General features: G+C 30.5%; 1 protein-coding gene across 1 annotated transcript in view; it reads right to left on the bottom strand.

The window, feature by feature from the left end:
- LOC146531512 (uncharacterized) overlaps positions 1-20,995 on the bottom strand; it is a 136,296-nt gene that overhangs the window by 46,718 nt on the left and 68,583 nt on the right. The window lies entirely within an intron of this gene.

Raw genomic sequence — 20,995 nt, 5'->3', positions numbered from 1 at the left:
TTCTCTACTGTATTTTTTTATAAATACACATTTTACAACTACTCACTAATTTAATTGATCTGATTTAATCTAGAAAAAAAAATACAATAAAATCTATTTCTATTATAATTTAAGATTTTAAGAACACTTCAAGTAGGTACGAATTACAATATTATTTTGTTTATCACCTTCAACTTATAGCCTTAAATACTTTTCTCGTAATTACTTAATTGTTTAATTTATTTGTTGTTTACAGTCATTTATTATTTTAAAACTTATACTAGCTCGATAAGATGATAAATAACACTGTAGATTGCAAGATTCTATAGTACAATAGAGATAGAGAAAAGACGTGGCTTCCATGTAGAGTTACCGTAGAGCCTACCCAATTGTTTAAACTGACATTAGATATCCTTAAGATTAAACTTATTTAAAATGATTTCATACCATATAAATATAAGGATAAGAGTTTCTTTAATACTATACTTTACTTATACTTATATTTTACTTTACTTATACTTATATTTAATTACTTTCTTCAGTACTACAAAAAAGTTTCATGGACAAGTGATTTTAGGTAATTAATATAATTAAAAATGTGTATCTTTTTTAAATTAAAATATCTTGTTTTATCGAAGCACTACTTTTCTTTCTATCATTTAGTACGAAAAATTTGAATGTACCAATTTGTAATTATCTACCTCTACGAGTACATTGACAAGATTTCGTTGTAATGAAATTGTCACATAATTAAAATTATTTTATTTTAATGTCAGTGATAAATTTTGATATCTTTGCCATTTGCATGGGAAAAATTTTCGTTGGTGTCAAATGTTAAATAAATATTTTTTGTCTCTGTAGTATTACATAAAATTATATGTAATTATTGTAATTTTACACACTTTTTTTTTAGAAAAAAGAAATAAATGCCGAAGACCTAAGTAGAGAAAAGAGCCATGTTAAATATTAAGAAATGCGTCGTTTTTTACAAAAGAATGGAATATATATATGGGTAGCGAGTTTTGTGTTCACTTTGGATAAAATTCAAGTGCAAGTGTGTAAATTTGACTTGGCTGTTACTTTACCACCGAGCACCTAATCAAATATCAGTCTAAAGTGCAGTACAAGTTGGAAGAACACCTTATTACAAATATAAAAAGCCTGTAGGTAAAAAAATGTAGAGTAAAATTTAGAGCTCCAACTTTATCCTGAGTGAACACCGAACTCGGCACCCATATATTATATCTTCTATACCCGCCTTTTTATACGTACTTTACTATGATTTTACAATGAAAGTGCATACATGTATGTTAATGTATCAACGCTTTTGACCCAGTTTTGACTTGTTTGTACAGTTCATTTTTTTTGCTCAGTTCGAAATATAGAACAATATATAATACTAATAGATATTCCTGAAATATTATTGGTTATAAAATATTATTGCTCGGCCAGTTGAAGATTAAAGTTTTAGAAATCTAAAACATTTACGAGGTGCTTGTGCGTTTGATCCCTATTCGTATTAACGTATGAAATTACTTTCATTTGCCCACTCTGATAGCACGACAAACGAAAGCGTTGAATTCCAAACAATGTCTCGATTTCAGATCGATAGACGGGCACAAAATGTCTTGACACTAGGCACTGTCTGAAATGCATGGAAAAGCGTAAAACTGTAAAAAAAATTTAGTATGCATTTTCAAAATTATACTGGTAAAACAAACCCTAGTCGTATGCCTATTCTACTGATTTTCAGACTGCATAATACAGTCCCGAAATTGTGTAAGTTAATTAAGTTAGGTGTTTGCATGGAACTGAGAGGTTAAATTAAATGATAACACTTAAACGTTAATTTCAGGCCAGTCGTGGCGAAGGTAGGCAGTAAATGCGATAGGTTACGGGTTCGATCCCCACTCGAGGAAATGAAATATTTAATATTTTCATATCTTCTCTATGGTGTCGAGCAAAGCGTGGCATTGCTTTAGAAATCGGCGGAAAATGGGGAACGGAGTGACTTAAGACGAGGTTCCCTCTAGGCAGAGGGAGTCTCGTCAAAAAGCCGCAACAAACAACAAAAACCCTGCTGTGTGTGAGATACAGCGTGAAGCTGGTTCAGTTCTAAGATTTTTACAACGGTTTCTAACAGTAATTTTTATATAGAGGAATCTCTAGTAATAATTCTATGTTTACTATAGAGGTAAGTATTGAAATAACATTTAGGTAGTTATCACAGTTTAAAAATAACATTCTTGGTGTTATGACAATAAACATTTAATAAAAAGCTATAAGTAATGGTTATCAATTTTGTTATCTGAGGTCTTCACCTGTTTTTTTGTAGATTCGTCATTTTGGAGAAATATATTAAACAAATTTCGTAATAGCTCGTAGCAACAAAGCTTATAACTTTCCTAACAATAGGTACCTAATGCAATTGAAAATTCGACATAACAAAAATATCATAAGTAATTGATAATCGATGTTATTATCTATATATATAAAAGGACTTGTCCTCACTGACTGAGGTAAGACGCACGCACAGCCGTAACCACTGATGGTAGAAACGTTAAATTTGGACAAAAGTTTACTTTCGTAATCTGGACATCCACTAAGAAGGGATTTTGAAAAATTTTAACCCTAAAGGAGTGAAATAGGGGTTCAAAGTTTGTATGGAAAAAAAAAAAAATCAGCACCGATTTTTATTAAATTACAAATTTAGACTCTTAAAAATATTTAATTGAACACATGTTTCGTGGTTTATTAGAATTCACCCCTAAATACGCAAGCGAAGCTGCGCGCGTCCGCTAGTTAATAATAAAGAAATCAATATAGTGCTCAAATATTATATTCAGTTTATTGAAAATAATAAAGTTCTTATTAATTATTCCGTTCATTAGTTTCGAGGCGTAAGCAATGATGATGTTTGATGCATGCGTAGCGAGAGATATCGATAATTTAGATTTGGGTCATGACTCTGGTATAGTTTCCAAAGTAATGTTAATAAATATTTGTTGGTCGTTTGACGTATCTATCTTGTTGTAATTTATGATTATTGTTACTTATCTTCAATTCTCCGTCACCATTAGTGTTTATTTATTGTGATTCTAATAGCTTGACGTATTTTTATTATTTTTTTCTCTATAATATTTCATATATCTAAGTAAATAGAACGAATGATTTATGTTTGTATTGTCTGATGTAAAAGCAACTTATAATGTCTTCGCAATTTTATTAGTTTGGGAAATTAATTTATTAGCCAGAACAACTGTACGGATTACGTACGAGAGGTTGTGGATTTGATTTCCAGGAAATGAAATATTTATTATTTTTATTTTCTTGGTTTGATAACGATGTAAAATGCGGCGTTGAGTCCCGCAATCTCAGCACGCAATGCTTCTAGAATTTAGTGGAAAGTGGGGAATGGAAGTGTCTTAACGGAAATGGAACTTAACGGTTGGATTCCCACCACTGCAACATCTCCGCAACCTTGATAAGGTTATCTTAGCTGTTTTTATAAATAAGAATTATAGATACTATCTCATAGGTATTACATGAAATTTTATTCCTACAGCTCGTGTATTATTTCCGAAAATTATCAGAATAAGTTATAAAAATAAGATCTAAAAGGAATAATATTTTAGCAAGATTTCTTAATATCTACTTTAATAATACATAAAGTTTGACGAATTAAATAATATAAAGGACAAAGGTTTAACTTGAATGTTGAATTTTCTTTTATAAATTGTTCGAGATATCGTATACAGCACTTAGATTTGACATTGACGAAGACATATTGAGATACATTATTGTTCAGGCAACTATAGACATAGGTAACTATCAAAGCACGCTGTCTTACAGTATAATATTTATGCGAAACCATTTATACTAAATATTTAGTATAATTTTATATATAATTCTGCTTTACAATTTCATTATTAACAAGATTAAAATTATTCAAAAATATTTTTTTTATTTTCTGGCAATATAATTTGTTTGTTTTTTGTCTTCGCAATGTTTAAGACAAAAGAAAAAAAATAATTAACATTATTTTCAATCTGTTGTCAAATATGTATCTATGTTGACAAATTTTAAAATTAAATTTATTTTATTTTTAGTTATTCATCCAAGATACATATTTGACAACAGATTACAAATAAAGTTATTTTCTGTTTTGTCTCAATTATTCGAAAGAAACAAAACAACAAATATTCACTCGAAATAAGAAGATTACAGTTCAGCTAATCAATGGAACTAACTGACAGATTTTCTGTTAGCTAAATCAATAAATAATTTTCAACCTGAAAGAAAAACTATGGTTATTTAAAACATACATGCGACCGAAGCTAAAAAAAGTGTGTTAATAATAATAAAGAAACATTATATTATGATTCATATCATAAAATATTTTAAATAAATATTTTTTTAATTAAAGAAATAAAGCTAAAGAGTGTCGTTTTTCGTTGGAGTCTTCTCAGCTATATTGTGTAACGTTGTAATTGCCTGCCGTGATACCAAAATATATGGCACACTACTACATACGTGCAAGAGAGTAAGCTTTATGACGTTATTACGTTTTATTTATTATATTTAACGTTAACTATGTCCAAATATTATAAAGCTAATAAAAAGTTGTTATATAATATTGATTTAACAATAATTATGTATAATTATCTTTTTTTTAATTAATTAGTAAACATTTATAGGATAAGGGAGAGTTAGGGTAGTTCTTGAATCACCCTCCAATACATTTTGAAATAGCCACCTAGTTTCATAAATCTTTATTTTATATTAATAATAAATAATTTCTATGAATTTAGATACTTTAATCTTTATTATTTGAACACACAATTATCATTGTATTAACTCAAACACATCTCAAGTACGTCACTTAAACACTCAAATAACTATATTTGTCACGACGGTGTTGTTAATCTTTAATACGAACTTAATTTAATATTATTTAATTGATATTCGATATAAATATTGGCTATTGATTTATTATCTTAATAATATTTGAAGTTATGCATGTACTTGTTAAGAAGAAAAATAGAAACTCAGGACATTTCTTCGTAAAAATGTCATTTCTTGGTAAAAATGTTTGATGTTAGAATACAAAGAACATTTTCAGTGCGTTTTGAAATACCAATTTCTACCTTTCACTGTACAATTTCCTCAATGTTGTATTAGGAAGTTTTCCAAGGAAACGATTTTCAGAAACCGTTTCTCGAAGAAATATAAAAGTTGTCAAAACAAGAAGGTTACCTAAATGTTTATTCAGGTATCTCACTTTTCTCAAAAAAAAATAAAATAAAATAAGCAGTTTGAAATCACAAAACTAAAAAGGCAAAGACCAAAAAGAACTTTTTTTTTTCATAAAGGATATTTCAGCCAGTGTAAAAAATTTCATTTAAACTTTTATTACAAAAGGAATGGAAATATGTATGTTATAAACTTGCTTGGCATTTCAATTAACGTTTTACGCTTCATGTGGCATATTCAAAAGCCCCTGTTGCATGGAGCATTCATACGCGGTGTTATGTCCAACAGAGCAGGTAGCAAAATATAATACATTCCTTTATAGTAGTAAAAGTAATTAAAACGATGCGCCAACGGCCTTGCATATTATTAAATATATAAAATATTAATTTTAAAAATATTTTTTAAGACAAATATTAAAATGTTTTATGGTATATTTTCAAATCAAGGTCTTTCATTTGATACCCATATCAGGTGGGCTGTGAAAATATGTACCTAATTCCAACATTTTGTTGCCGTGGACATTTTGAATTCAAATTTGAATTTTTTCCAAGATTGCACATGCTAACACGGCAAGTCAAAAAACCTTGTAATAATATATCTTATGATTTTCACCACCGCCACGATCCCTTATTTTTGAAGTCAGCCATGAAAAGGATAAACTGAATAGATAACTAATAAATGTACTCGTACTGAACAAAAACGAATTAACAAAAAAACAAAACAAAACAAAAATAAATTATGGAACGTTCAAGTTCTCTCTAACAACCATACTAAAATAACCAATCGATTTTTCCTAAATACGCTTAAAAACATTTTACCTCTCTACTATTAAGAAAAAAGAGCGGTTGAAGCCGCACAGGGGCTAATTATGTATTACATAACACAGAACACTATATAGGCGAAAACTGGTCTAATGAGAGGTATGTTTTTGCCTACTCTATGAAGTGCCCTAGCCAATGCCAACTCCATAGAGTTGGGCATTGGTTAGGGAACATATTATTCTAAATTCTTATTCTCTTCTTCATCCAGTCTGGTATGAATAATGATATGCCAATAATCTAACAGTTGCTGAATAATTAATATGAGAGTTACAACTTTAGCCTACGAACTTATTCAAAGGAATGTCGTTAAACTATGAGATATTAGTTTACTCTGTAACTATTAATTAATGTCGAAAACTTGGATAGCATTCTTTGGGCTACAAAGTACAACATGATATTGCTTTTCACTAAAAATGATTTTAAGTTTTTTAATTTAGTACGAGTATATAGGTTGAATAATTTATCTGATATTATTTAGATCGATATTCGTTGATATCTAACGCATATCTTATAAATGCTTCGCAATAAATATATTGCTAAAAAAGCTTTACTTAGCAATAGCTAAGTAAATTATATTATATTTAATTTCATACTGTATTTCACATGTGTAACATATATCTAATGAAGATATGATGATATGATGAAGAAAACGACACAGATATTACTATTCAATTCAAAAGGTGCAAATTTGATCTATTTATTATTTCCAATATTTAATGTACAATTTAATTTTTACACCTAACTATTTAGGTTTTAAATTTGTAAATTTAATAATATAAAATTAAAAGTATTCATTTAAAAATCTTTAGGTATTAATAAAATACAATATCACAGGCAATATTAGGCAAGTCTAATAGTTGACTACCGATTTTCGAACAGATATTGGTTTGCCACCGCCAAAGCAATATGAGACAGTGAAGTGTAAACTAGAATGACACAACGAGCGGTCCATTGTGATCTGCTCTGGAAATTTGAGAGAAGGTATTCCAGTACGATATTAACTTTGTAAGCCGAGGCTAACTAAAAATTGTTTGTTAAAATTAAAATTAAATTAAATCAGCTTCACGCTGTATCCCGCACACAGCAGGGTAGAGAACCTAGTGTTAAGACACTCTGTTCCTGCGTGTTGAGTGGCAGAACTCAACTTCGCGCTTTGCCTGACGCCAGAGCGAAAAAATGGACATATAAACGTAAATAAATATTTCATTTCCTCGTGTGGGGATCAAACCCACAACCGTCGCGTTACAGTCACACCCTTGTGCCGCTGGGTCACGACGGCCTCTAATTATTTGTTAAGTATGTTAAAAATTTAAATGACGTGAGTAATGTACTTTACTTAATTTAAATATTTAGTACGTACTATGCTTTAATGGAAAGCTTGGTAAATAATAAGAAAATTAAGTATAATTATTTACTGAAATTAAATGTTCAATCTTCACACAAGTAATTTTGTATTTTTTTATTATTAATTTTACATTTTATAAATTGTGTTTGTGCTCTTTTATTTTGTTATAATAAAATATTTATTTAAATGTTGTTATAAATTATTATTATTATTATAATAATGTAATTTATAAAGTGAAACAGGATAGTTTTTCATACGTGTTCCTTTCCTTTTGTTTCGAAAACTACTCCGTATTCAAGATTGATGGCTTTTATCAAACCAATGGTGCCCATAGCTAGTCCCTTTTCATGTTCAATTAAATGAGTTAAGGAGAAATTTGGATAGTCTATTATATAACAGTTCAATTAAACATTTATTACTTGGAAATCCACATTTTTATATGTATTTTCAAACTCTATAGTGACAAGAGAAAGTCTGATTTTGATAAAAGTTTTTTGCAAAACAAAAAAAAATATTTTAAGTGCTTCTAAATGCTTTTAAATATAATAATGTTTTCAATCGATTTTCTAGGTTCCTACTTTAAATATTGGGTATCTTATAGGAATTATACACGTTGCATGCGTCGCACGCAATCGTATTTCATGAGAATTCAATACAAAGATTATTTAGAGGTTTTGGCAGTAGGCCTAAAGAGATATTTATTCAATGAGGTTAACTTATTACTAAGCAATATATGCTTCCAAGTATCAGTTAGGTGTTATAGTTGGAAAACAAACACACTTTTTTGTTATTAAATAATAATTAATTGCATTGATTCTTTTTTAGAATTGAATAATCGTAGAATTTCTTTGAATTTAAAAACAGTCATAAAAATAAAAAAAAGATAATATTTCACATAAAAGAAAAACAAATGTTTAATGCCCCTTTTCTGAGGCACAAAAATAAAAGTACTGATTGTTGAAAATGGAACAGGTTTCATACTTACTACAATAATCTGATGTTTCTGAACATTTATATGAAAGTCCGCTACGTGACCGAGCCTTGCTGGACAGTAGAAGATATACTACGCTGTTTTTATGCTAAAACGTAGAAGTCGAGATAAAAAATGTGATATATTTTTTTCAGCTTCAGGCTTTGGCCCGCATGTAGCAGGAAGCCTAGTGTTGAGACACTCACCTTCCCAATTTCCGCCGATTTTTGGATTAGCGTATTGAATGGCGGAGCTGAACGCCGCGCTTTGCCTTGACACCAGAGAGAAGAAATTAAAAAAATAAACATTTTATTTAATGGAGTGGGGATCGAACTCATAGTCATACGACAAACTGGACTCAAATTTTGAAAATCTCATTTTTTTATTATAAATTTATATGGTTATTTAAATATTATTAAACAGCATAACACCAGGCATCCGTCCTGGCATGGATGATGTGATAAATCCATTTTATTTAAATAAACCTTGAACTTTAGAAGGTATAATAATTTATAACTTCATTAGTGTATAGGAGTATGATTACTAGTATGTTATAATTTATTGCTCATATCAATTACGAGAAATTCCTTTATGCAGCAAATTTCAAACGGAACATTATTATTTATTGGTGGGTGTACCAATTATCTAAATTAATTACATTAATAATTTAGAAACTGTATTTATTACAATTATAGGTGTCGTTTTATAATTTCATAAATTTATTATCTTGATTTTAGTAGTACTTACTTTTTGAATGAGCTTTTCTTTTTTTTACTGTATAGTTTTCTCTTAATCTTCTTGTTTCTATTAATGCATCATTATTGCAATGTGTTTCTCTGTCTATGTTCATCTTCACCTATCTTAGTTTCATCGAATCCATTCATCCTTTGTTTAATTTTTTTACATAGCGTATTTTATAAATGGAGTCTTTTCATTTGATGTCCATATTAAGTAGCTTATACAAAAATGTATTATCCGCCATTTTGTTGCGGCAGCCATTTTAAATGATCATCTGATTTTACAACATTTGATCTTAAATAAAACTCTTTAACCGGATTAATAGAGTATAATAATTTAGTATTATACCATTTTAGAAACCCGACGTTTCGAAAATTTTTCAGTAGCCTGTCTTCTTATTTAACTGTTTTAAAAAGAAACCTACGTACCAGTAGAACACCTAGAGGAAAAGTATCATTTTACAGTAATAGAATCCTGTTTATAAATTCATAATGAAAAGTAAGCTTCAGACTTTTAATGCTATTCGACAATGCTCTAATGTCCTATTTGGAACTAGTTCTACTCGTATATCTGAAGTATTCATTGTACTCTGAGTAGGGCACACAAGGCTTATAGACAAAAGCCATTTTATCTATAACTTCTAGTCATTTCATGTTATGAGTAGACTTTATTCACAAAATAATAATTAAAGTTATACTCGTACAATGTCTTTACAGTTAGATTTAATTATTTTTCAATAATATTGCCATTTTTTTTAAATGGACAAATAGTTTTTTTTATATGATACAAAGGATCAACACAATCTAATATTAAGCTGTACCTATTAATCAACCTGGGTATCGAATTATAGGCTTCTAATCTTTCACAGTTTCTTGGAAGGAACGTGGAAGCTCATTTCCTTTTGGCAGTTGCTTCTCCTTGGATAGTCACGCGGGCCGACATTTATATTGATCGAAGTTTCTTTATTGTGCATTTTCTCATAAAAGAAGGTAAATTTATCCTGAATCCAAACAATGAACATCCAAATTTAATTTAAATTTAAATTATTAATTTTATTATATATTTTGTAATTTTTGAACCCTGAAAATATCAATTTGCGTATTTACTTAATATTGATAGATTTGGATAATATATAATTAGATTTAGAGTGCAATGAAACCACTAAGATTAAGTTAAGAATCCGTAAACCTATTAGGAAGGTGTATCCGTAATTGGTATTTATTATCAGATCTGTACTAAGCCTAGCCTAAGGCCCAATTTACTCTTATGGCTGACTGTCATTAAGTAAACAATAAATTAACATTATTTTTCTAAAACTTTCTCTCGTTTGAAATGTAATTAAATATTGTAATAGCTCCTCCGTTGTTACCACCGCCCACGAGCTCGTGGTCGGGGGCGGCGGTGATCACTTACCATCAAGTGCCCTGAATTCTCGTGTCCATTCCATTATGTTTTCTTTAAAAATATATTTTTTATTAAATATAATATTTATTAAATATATTTTAAAACTATATATATATACCTATAACGCAAAGTCCACGTGACAATATTACAATTTTTATTGCACGAATTGCTATGTCGTTGAGAATGGACTGCAAGATTTACTCATACGTTCGAAACTACAAAGTGCTTTAGTAGCGTGGTAACCCTAGTAATCTACACACTGGTATTTCCGCAACCTCGCTAACGAACATTCTCAGGACACTGGAGCAAATATAGACCATTTTAAAACCACACTCTTGCTATTTCATCATATTTATGGTGCAATATGCTGATGCGGCACGTTGAGTAAGAGACAAGTATCAACCAACTGTTCAAACTGTACTCCAACAACAGTAAACCATTCAAACTGAAACTATTGTAGTGATGATTGCATTTCCGCTCTAGATTCTCTCAAATTTCTATTATTTTTATATTTTGTTTTACTTTTCTAGATCAGTGCTCATCTATATATATAAAATCGAAAGGTCACTCACTCATCACGAAATCTCAGAAACTACAAGTGCTAGGAATCTCAAATTTTGCATAGGAGTTACTTATAGGACGTAGGTGCTCGCTAAGACGGGAATTTGCGATATTCGACTCCTAACAAGGGACAATAGGGGTTGAAAAATTGTATGAAACTTCGTTACTACGAATGCTAGGAGTGTCAAATTTTCCATAGACGTCACTAGGACGTAGTCATGGAGACAGAAATTAATAATAACATAGTTCACGCGGGTGAAACCGTGAGCGGGCCGCTAGTACTAAATAAAGGCAAAAAGTTCAAAAAGCTTCGGATAGACTAATTTTTACGAATGAACTATTGCAAAAACAAAAAAAAAACAAGAAAGACGTGCTCGCGCATGAGTAAACCTCCTTCAAATGCAGTTCTATATACTTTCTCCAAACCATTAAACATATAAACATAAAACATATTTTGCTAATATATTGTTAATTATTGTATCATCACCAAAGTTTAAAACCGGACAAGCGAAAGTCGGGCTCGTCCACTGAGTGTTTTGTACAAAAGTGGACGTCTCGAGCTTTTTCTGAAATTCAGGCTTAGCTTTCCCCTCTTCAGAAGACAAAGCGCGGTAATGAGTTCCGCCTCTTAACACGCGTGGTTTCGATTTAATTGGAAAATAGGGGACGGAGTATCTTAGCTTTAGGTTCCCTCTGCCCATCCTGCAATAGAGGAAACACTTATATGTTTCTTCTATAACTATTTAGGGACATAAGTTTTTAAGCTTGTTTTTCCTTGTACTAATTTTAATATATTATAACATTAATAATATTATATTATACGATACCAAATGTGTATGTAGATGTAACGTCGACTAATTTTAATTATCCGAAATATGCTAAATTAAACTGGAACAAAGGAGTTTTGATAGTCTATGTAGTGTATACATTGTTAGGTACAATACGCACGCTGTGTACGTATTGTGAAATAGAATAGCTTACCTGTAATACGAACACAAAGGGCTTTTAAGATTGTTTTAGTTGGAAAAAATAATAGATTTATAAGACAATAATAGTTTAGAAGATAACACAATCCATACTACTTGTACACTTAGCGAAAATGTTAATAATATAATTGTAATATTATTTTTTAATTAATTAAAAATAAAATTTATGTATATTTTATACAATATAATATATGTGTATATTTCTTACATATTTTATCAGGAACCTCTTTGACAACATACTTCCATACCCCAATAGTCGCCGAATTCGGGAGGCATTGCGAGTAGAGAAATTCAACGCCGCGCTTTGCTTCGTTACCAGAGAAAAGAAATGAAAATATTAAATATATCATGTCCTCGAGAACGAATGGAACCTACAGCCTCTCTTTAACACCTGCACCACGACTAGTCTGATTTAATTAATTTAATGTATAATTTTTAGAATAGGTGAAAGATGTCAACTAAGCCTATAAGCTTAAGTGGCGATCGAACCAAGAACAGATTACTTTCCTTGAATATAAAGTAGGCGTAATTCTACCTTATAGGTCTAGGATATCTTAACCAAGGAGAAGTCTATTTCCAGCAGTGATGAGAAGAGGCAACAGCCTCAACTATCAACAGATTATAATGATGAAGATATATTAGGCTTTAGACATAAAGAAATACAAATTTTATAATTGTGGATTTAACAAAATGAATAATTAATTGAATTAATCAAGGGGTTGAAATGTAATAAAAGTCCGAAATGATATTACAAAGTTTTTGAAGTGGGTTAGAAAGCACTTAAGCCAAGAGTTGACTTTTGTAAAACAAATAACTCAATTTTTGCAGTTTCTGTATCTATCATAAATTGAAATAAAATTATAAGTAAATTTGGCACATGCTCTTTTGATAAATTATTATACATTTCAGTTAATTCATAATGTTAAATTATTTAAAGTCGTTAAGTTGAAAATTTGGCCTAATTAATGAAGGACTTTAATAATTTAGTTTTATGTGCTGATTGTGGATTTTTCGTGACTGCTAAGAAAGGATTATGTTTTTTACGCGTATCTTATATGGATGTGTGGATGGATCGCGTATGGATGTTACATTCTTTATTATCTCATATATCCAGAATCGCTGAACGGATATACATAATTGAGGTATCATTAGATTCATCTTAGCAAGCCAAGTGTTCTTAGATAGGTGAAGTTAAAAAACATAATCATGGCGGCTGTGGGACGCCAATACTTAGTAAAAAAATATATATTTTCGAATACCACAATATATCCAATTCATATATATGTATATAAATGACTAACGTACACTACGTTAGTCTAAATTAGAGTCTGGAGTTAGACCTAATTTTTGTGTTGTAATCCAATATAATTAGTTATATTATCCTTTGTTTGTAAGGTGCTATTTATTCCCATCTACCACGATATACCTCTACAAAAGGAGAGCGATTGTCACAATTTTTATAATATTATACAAGAACTATATGAAAATAAAAAAATAAAGACTTAATTATCTAAGAAACAAAATGACTGCGTTTGTTGAACAAGGTGAATAATGAAGTAAATACAAAAGTAAGACCACTCAGAACGTAAAGTTTCAGTTGCTCGCACATCAAAAGAGACATAATGAACTTCCTTGGAACAAGTCAGTAGCTGCGCTCTTCATCATTGCATTACTAATTAAAGAAGTTATTTTTTAAAAACTTATTTTATAATTTATTTCATTAGAAGTTATAATATTTAAATAAAAAATCTAAAGTCTGTCTATTTTTTACTACAGTATCTATATTTTAACTTTTTATTTAAATTCTTCTTTAAATGTCCTTTATGTTAATATAAAACGTATAAAACTTTAACTAAGAATACTATTTTAATCTGTAGAAATCTTTAAATAATATAAAAAAAATAAAACATAATTTCAGGCTTTATGTAAAGTAAAATAAAAAAAAAACATATATTTTGTTTAGTCTGTAGTAAAAGCGGTTAATCTAGGGACAATGCTCGTTACATTTTAATTGAAAAAAGTAGAAAGCTGCAGGCTCACAGGTGAACATCATAATTAAGGTGGAAAATTTCTGCCGGCGGCTCAAGTAGTGTATACTAATGAGGAAATCTTCTGAACATCAGGTTATTCTGTAATTGAGCTTTTTTCCCAGAGGTTGAACTCAATTCAATTATATAACAATTTAAGATATAGTTTTTATATAAAAACTTTATAGTCGAAGTAAAATGAGTTTACAGTTCGCAATCTAATTTTCTAAGAGTTAGCGATCAGAATTTATTTTACTATATTTAAAATTATCCTTCATTTAAAAATACAATTTAAATTCAATTCGCATTCTCGTTTTATAAACTACAACAAGCACCTACTAGTTAGCATTAGCGTAGCAAAAAGGAAAATAGGTAACTTAATTTGTTTTACTCTTAATTTAGTTTAGTTCTTAGTTTATGTCATTCCTATTAGTTTCATTTCTCCTATTAGTGTAATTAATGTGGTGTGACTATAAAAATCGATCCTCACTCGAGTTACATAAGCATAAGGATACATTCCGATGACGCCGCACTTGCACCTCGCGGAATCGAACAATAGTGTTTTAGTATTTTGCTGATTTAACTGTTTCGAATTATATAAAATTTTAATAAAGATTCTCTGTCTTCAACTTGCTTTAAAACAGAAAGGTTGTTTATAAAATTAAATAAATAATTTTTAAAAAGCCTTTTTCTCGCCTGAGTAATTTAACTGGCGCAGTCGGTAGGATCGCGGCGTGTTTGGCTTTAATCAAACTCTTAAAGCCCGCGAACGGTTTCTATCGTTATTACCGCGATCTATTAAGAAGAATCTACGACGGCGAGACCGGCGGAGCACCTAAGCATCGGAGGTTCTGCCAAGCAGTTGAGTCCCGGTTGGAGATGCAGAGGTTTCTTTGGTGAGTACTTTTGTTATACAAGTTCCTATGCTATATTTCCTTCCGTATTTTTGTATCTGTCTATATAGCTCAAATCGCGATAGGCATTTACTATTATTGAATAAGTTTATGAGAAATAAATAAATGAAATAATAAATAAATGAAATAATAAATAAATGAAATAATAAATGAATGAAATAATAAATAAATGAAATAATAAATAAATGAAATGAAATAATGAATAAATAATTAAATGAAATAATAAAATATTATTTTAATAAATATTATATTGAATTGAAATATTTTATTTGTTTGAATTATTTTGTTAAATAGGTTAGTCGTGATTAAAAGATAAAATGTCTTTTGAAAATTGCGAGAATTCTAGTTTTAAGTTAATTTCAGATTTTATGCCACGTTATGATGGTAATTCAAAAACGTTGAATTTTTATATTAGAGAAGTAGATAATATATTAAGCTTAATAGAGGGCGCAGCGAAACACCACCCCGCTATTGTGTGTTTAATCAAAAGCAGACTCAGTGGAGCCGCAATTGATGCAATAGCATACGAAGAGTTTCTAGACTCGTGGGACGCGATTAAACGCGCTTTGATTAGAAGATTAGGTGAACCTAGGAACGAAATACAACTAATGCAAGAGCTAACTCGAACGCGACGTAATAAAAATGAAGACGCGGAAACTTTTGGGAAACGCCTTCGAGACATACTTGACACCCTTTTGTCCGTAGGTAAACATAGTAACAAAGAATATTATGAAAACATGGTTATAGAGCAATATACGAACCAATTAGACTTTCAAATTTCAATAGGTGTGCGTCTAGCCAGGCCTACCACATTAGAACTAGCAATTGTACAAGCTAGGCAAGAAGAAGCTAAGCTCACATACAATAGATTTGATAATAATTTTAATATGTCAAACCCCCAAAGTAAGGTTAAAGAAAATCATAGAAACTTTATTCCATTTTCAAATTCACAATCTAGATTAAATAATCCACCTATGCACGTAAATTCAAATTTTACCCCTAGACAAAATAACTGGACACCAGAACAACGTCAACAATGGGTTCAGTCAATGCTACCATGGAAAAACCGACAACCCTCAGGTAATTATAGACCTTTTATTAATCATAGAGGTAACATCCCTCACCAGCAAATAAATCCACCCCAAAAAATATCAGATGTGACTATGAGGTCAACAAATAAACCAGAGAAGTCGCAGTTCGCAGTGGAGGAACTCTTCTACACAGACGAGCCACAGGAGCAACAACTCAATGAGTATTCCCAACACTACACCCCAGGTGAGTATTATTATGATAATATACAAATACCAGACGAGCAGGATACTTATGAACCAGTTAATGACGAAATAAGTAACCAGCAGGATTTTACGTTAGGCATAGACCCAGACGTAAAGAGATAGTAAAAATAAATAATCATGATAAAGATCATTTACCCTACATAGTAATTCCCGAATTTAAAGGTAAGTTTTTAATTGACACAGGAGCTTCGAGATCCCTTATCTCACCAGAAGTTATACTTAATTCTATTTTTCAAAATTGTGTAGAATATGAACCATTTGAAATAAAAACAGCTCATGCGACAACACAGCATAATCATGTAGTGAATTTACCTTTACCCCCAATCTTTAATAGTGATACTCTTCATAAATTCCTTATTTTTGATTTCGACCCTAAATACAAAGGACTTATAGGTCAAGATTTATTAAAATCATTATCTAGCAATATTAATTTGAAAAATAAAATACTACATACAGCGACAGCCGACATACCTATTTATTTCGACTATAATAAGAAACTTATAAAAATAGAACCAAAGTGTGAAAAACTTATCACGTTAAAAACAAACTATACTGACGGATTTTATATCTACGACGACTATATTTGGTCTAAGGGATTAACATCCCCTGCTGCTATTATTAATGTTAAAAATGGAAAATTTATAACTAAAGTCATTAATACCAATTCAGAAGGACGAACCATATGTAACATAGGTACATTTAAGTTACGACCATATAATGTTATATATAAAAAAGGCAAACAAAATATAAAAGCCGACGCCTTTCCTATGAATGGAATATCTCACAAAAATGTAGAATCATTATCAACCGTAAATTCTAATAATAATAAAGTCGACAATATAATTGACAGTATATCCCAAGACTTAAGTGCACAAACTAGTGAAAACGTAGCGCAGGTACCCCTTGTATCTAGTAATAATAACGATAACAACATAGAGCCTGACAATGACAGACATAAGATTCTCACATCAGAGACTGACATTACGAGTATCAGTACTATTGTTCCTAATAGCTTAGTGTCCACTAACCATTCCCAAACAGATAACAAAAATAAAGGCTTACTAATTAAATATAACGATAATGACAGACAAGTTAGGCAGTTTAACCCTAAAATAACGCCCAGTTCGAAATATAACCCTAAAATAACACCCAGTTCGAAGTACAGAGTTGATAATAGAGTAACTAGATCATTGATAAAGGACGTATGTACCAAAGTAAATACTACTGAGAAGAAAATAGTATCATCTTTAAGGAAATACATAAGAAGACCACATAAGGTAGGTGAAACAGTCTATGAGCAAGTAGCTAAGACGACGCTCAGAGATGAAGCCATACCAGATTTCAAAGGTCCGTATAAAATAATTAATTTGCACCCTTACAATAGAACGGAGATTATAAAAAATCATCCTAACTCTAACTCTAATAGAGTTCGTTATAAATTGCTACGAAGGCCTCATCAGGTCCCTCGTGTTCCACACAAGAGCCAAAATAACCCTAGATCCCATACATAATGAAATTTTATTATATTATTATTATTTACATTTTATTAATTAAAGAAAAACTATTATACAAAATGATATGTTTAACCTTGCTTTTACTTACTTAATAACGAATAAATATTATATATAATAGTTCTATATACAGAAAAATATTATATATAATAATTTTACATACAAATAAATACTATATATAATAATATATAATTATTTTAAAGAACTTATTTTGTTGTATGCGAGAATACTTCATCTTAAAGGATATATAAGGTTTATAGAAATAAAATAGAATATAAGTTAGATTTACTTATAAAAAAACAAAAAAAAATATTTTTACTATTTCTAGAGTTAATCATGGTATTATATATGGTTTAGTTTCGATAGTAGTTAGATACTACTAATTATTATAAGGAAATTTATTAATTCATAAAAAATATATGTAGTTTTAATTTTGTAAACATTAAACCTATTCAAATAAATAAATCAAAGTGTCTATTATGATGAAAGCATATAGTACAGAACATTTCCTAATTTCCCTCCTAGAAATTCCTTCCATTTCTAATGATAAATATAACATAGTTATTCCTTATTTCCAACCCTTATACTTGGTAACAAAGGGTACTCTTACCTAAAAGAAGGATTTAGAATATATACCTCTCGATTATATACATCAACTTGCATATAATATCCAAACCCTAGAAGAAGAGGAGAAATAAAGAAATAGAGTATTATCCTGGCTGTTTCAAGCTGATCTATGATTATTATATACTACTATAATAAATGTTATTTTTGGAAAATCTACGAGCATTTTCCCAGAGTCCCGGAGGAAACCAGCAGCGAGGACGCTTCAGGAACCTGCAGGACCAGCTTCCATCTTAAGGAGGGAGGAGTTACATAAGCATAAGGATACATTCCGATGACGCCGCACTTGCACCTCGCGGAATCGAACAATAGTGTTTTAGTATTTTGCTGATTTAACTGTTTCGAATTATATAAAATTTTAATAAAGATTCTCTGTCTTCAACTTGCTTTAAAACAGAAAGGTTGTTTATAAAATTAAATAAATAATTTTTAAAAAGCCTTTTTCTCGCCTGAGTAATTTAACTCTCGAGGAAATAAAATATTTATTTAAATTTATATTTTCATTTTTCGCACTGGTGTCAAGGCAAAGCGCGGCGTTTAATTCCGCCACTCAACACGCAATGCCTCCAGAATTCGGCGGAAAGTGGGGAACGGAGTGTCTTAGCACTAAGTTCCCTCTGCTTACCCTGCTGTGTGCGGGATATAGCGTGGAGCTGATTAAAGAATACTATAAGCTTTGAAACCAGACCTTTGGAACGTCCTTTGATCGTAATGCGGCGACATCACTATTTACCAAGAAAATTGAACTGTCACGTTACTGGTGCGGAAGCAGCACGTAGAGTATAATCTATTTAACCTAACGAGTTGCAGGCTACCTGCATATTTGAGCATTTCATATACTAATAATAAAATTGTAACAGATTGGGGTCTGTACATGTACAAAAAAATATTGGTTGCATTTAATTGAACCAAAAACAATGTTTTCTGTCTGTCGTTTGTTCACGCTAATCTCAGAAACGACTAAAGAGATTTAATTGCAGTTTTCACTATCGTAATTTGGAACGCTTCCCTTAATATTTAGCATTAGCTTTATAATTTAAACTTAACTTAAGTTAACTTTATCCCTAGCGGTGTAGTCAGAGGGATTTCATTAGCTTAATTTCAATAAATAAATAAAAAAAATTATATCGTTTCTAAAATATTTAACATATTATGTTTAATGAGGTTTACTCAACATCAGAGCGAAGAAATTAAAAAATAAATAGTTCATTTCCACGAGTGGGAATCGAACCCACAATATATGGCGCTAACATTTACACGCTTCCGCCCCTGCGCCACGAATGGCCTCATATTATTTGTTTATTATATATAGAAGAAAGAAACAAATAAAAAGAAACAATTCTGTTCAGCCAGCTCTGGGATATTAATTTTATCTGCTCACTCAAAAAGTATTGCCGCGCTATTACTCCGAGTAAAGCACGTATTGAAGCATTGCGGTCTGCATTTTATATAGCACTCGATCAGGATTTTGCTATGTGAAATTTTATTACTATATTTTTGATTCTTTATTATTTGATATTTTTTACTATCGATATGTAAATAAAAAAAATCTTAATCACCTTCATGCTGTATTCCGTATACAGCAGGGTAAGTAAAGGGAACCTAGTATTAAGAAACTCCGTTACCCAGTTGTTGCCGAATTTTTCGAGGCTTTTCTCTTTACCCTTACAGTGTTTAGTGAGTGAAAAGTACTCGTAAGTGTTAAGGAAGTTTTAATATTATGCCATAAGAAGGTATCTTTCCAATAAGATATTTTCTATTACTAGGTTATTTAAAGAACTGAAAACTCAAAACAGCTACGAGCGGTTCGCAACTTTAAGTTTTTAAAATTAATAATCTCCTAGATTAAGCAAGTATATATTTGTATACAATCAAAGCTTTTACTGTTTAGCCTTGACCTAGTAACCTTTCTCTGAAGTACAATCGCAAAAATACGAGTCCTTAAAATACCCTCCGTCTATTAAACACCAGCATGGATGTGGGCGTACTGAATTACCCAATAATAGTAGAAGTAGGGCTCCACACTTGAGAGGTGCCGAGAAAAACTCCATTTCATTACTCACAAAATTACATTGCTTTATCTAAGTTTGCTGGCACTAATTTAATTTACTTAGTTGAAATATTTTTAGGAACAAAAAATATTTATTAAAGAAGTACCAGTCATTAAATAATGACAGTTAAAGTTCAAATATAATTTTAACTCCATATATATATACACATGTAGCGTGCGTAAGCGTGCGTTTGTAAACGCTACGGTTGTGGGTTCGAGTCTCACTCGAGGGAATAAAATATTTAATATTTTAGTTTTTTCGCTCTGCTAACGAGGCATAGCGCGGCGTTGAGCTACGCCACTCAACATACAATGCTTTAAAAATTCAGCGGAAAGTGGGGAACGGAAGTGTCTTAATAAAGAACGGAGTATCTTAACACAAGGTTCCCAGGTTCCCTCTACCTACTCTGCTATGTGCGGGTTACAACATGAAGCTATATATCTATTTCCAAAACGATGATACTCACGTCTGTGAGCACCAGCATAAAACGTGATCGAGCTCGCTGAAAATATCTTT

Source organism: Heliconius melpomene, chromosome 15 (assembly GCF_056956725.1).
Source record: "Heliconius melpomene rosina isolate 202511_hmr_F chromosome 15, ASM5695672v1, whole genome shotgun sequence".
NCBI lineage: Eukaryota > Metazoa > Arthropoda > Insecta > Lepidoptera > Nymphalidae > Heliconius > Heliconius melpomene.
Note: the sequence above shows the minus strand (reverse complement) of the source record. Positions and strands in the feature narration are given on the sequence as shown.